This window comes from Callorhinus ursinus, unplaced genomic scaffold (assembly GCF_003265705.2).
Source record: "Callorhinus ursinus isolate GAN/ISIS: 27379988/994484 unplaced genomic scaffold, GSC_fseal_2.0 scaffold28, whole genome shotgun sequence".
Lineage (NCBI taxonomy): Eukaryota > Metazoa > Chordata > Mammalia > Carnivora > Otariidae > Callorhinus > Callorhinus ursinus.
Window position 1 is genome coordinate 17,622,646 of NW_027397090.1, and position 1,863 is coordinate 17,624,508.

A 1,863-nucleotide genomic window follows, 5' to 3' on the forward strand; every position below is an offset into this window, starting at 1 on the left:
GGAGCAAGGGGTGCCTGGGTGGCCCAGTTGGTTAAGTGTCTTGCCTTCAGTTCAGGTTGTGATCTCAGGGTCCTGGGATCGGGCCCCACTGGGCTCTGTTGCTTAGTGGGGAGTCCGCTTCTCCCTTTGCCTCTCTCCCTGCTCTTGCTTGCTCGCTCTCTCAAATAAATAAATAAAATCTTAAAAAAAAAAAAGAAACAGGGAGCTGGCGAAGATTTTTAAGCAGGAGAGTGGACTCACTGGGCAGCGGTGAGGGCAAGAGGTCGGTCAAAAGAGCAGTCGGGGGCGGTTACAGCAGTACGGGAGGAAAGAGAAAGAAGACTCGGTTCAGGGCCGCTGCGGCTTGGGTAGGAGCATCACCAGGAGGAAGAAATGAGAGCCTGCAGGATCTCAGTGAGCGGCTGGGATGTGAAATGAAGGGCAGACGAGAGCTGAGAATGGAACCAGGGTTTCTGGCCAAATATGGCAAGACATAGAGGATGCAGTCAGGAAGGAGTCATTTCCCCATTGCTCTAATCACTGCCGCCCCAATTAGGCATCACAGAGGTGACCCCTCCATGCTCACGTCCCCTTCCTCATCCCCACCACCCCCCATCATCATTTTCTTGGTGTTCCCCCAGCCTGGTGGGAGGCAGCAAACACAGCCTCTGGGTCTCATGGCCCAAAGCCTCAGTCTCATGGCCAAGCAGGACTGGCTGGGTCTCTGTCCCTTTAGGACATCCACTGTTTTTTGTCTTTACATCCTTGCTGCCAATCTAGCAGCAAGGAGAAGCAAGCAAATATAAAACCCACATCATCAACTGATCAAGCAGCAGCACCCAGAGTGGGGCGGACTGAAATGACCCTTCACGAAGTGAAAGCCATGCTCCGATAGCAGTCCCAGCAGCCTCAGCCTAACTATTAGGAAATAACCAGAGAAACCTGGAATCCAAATATTCTACAAAGCAACTGGATTCTTCAAAAAGCTGAATGTTTTTAGAAGCAAAAAGAAAAAAAAGTGGGGGCTGCTCTAGATTAAAATCAACCTAACCAATTGCCTAACCAAGTGCAACGTTTGAATTTTAAATAGAAAAAGGGGGGAGGGGGCGGGGGGATGGGTTAGCCTGGTGATGGGTATTAAGGAGGGCACGTTCTGCGTGGAGCACTGGGTGTTATGCACAAACAACGAATCATGGAACACATCAAAAACTAATGATGTAATGTACGGTGATTAACATAACAATAAAAAATTATTTAAAAAAAATAAAGAGCCAAAGTTTTAGAACATAAAAAAGAAAAAAAGAAAAAAAGAAAAAGGGCTGTAGAGGACCTACCAGGAAACTCTAAGTATAGGTGATTTTATGGAACACTTATCAGGTGTTTGGTGTGATAATGGTATCACACAGGGCAATTTCCTCACTTTTTTTTTTAAATACTTTTTTATTGTTATGTTAATCACCATACATTACATCATTAGTTCTTGATGTAGTGTTCCATGATTCATTGTTTGTGCATAACACCCAGTGCTCCACGCAGAACGTGCCCTCTTTAATACCCATCACCAGGCTAACCCATCCCCCCACCCCCTCCCCTCTAGAACCCTCAGTTTGTTTTTCAGAGTCCATCGTCTCTCATGGTTCGTCTCCCCCTCCGACTTACTCCCCTTCATTCTTCCCCTTCTACTATCTTCTTCTTTTTTTTTTCTTAACATATATTGCATTATTTGTTTCAGAAGTACAGATCTGTGATTCAACAGTCTTACACAATTCACAGCGCTCACCATAGCACATACCCTCCCCAATGTCTATCACTCAGCCACCCCATCCCTCCCACCCCCCACCACTCCAGCAACACTCAGTTTGTTTCCTGAGATTAAGAATTCCT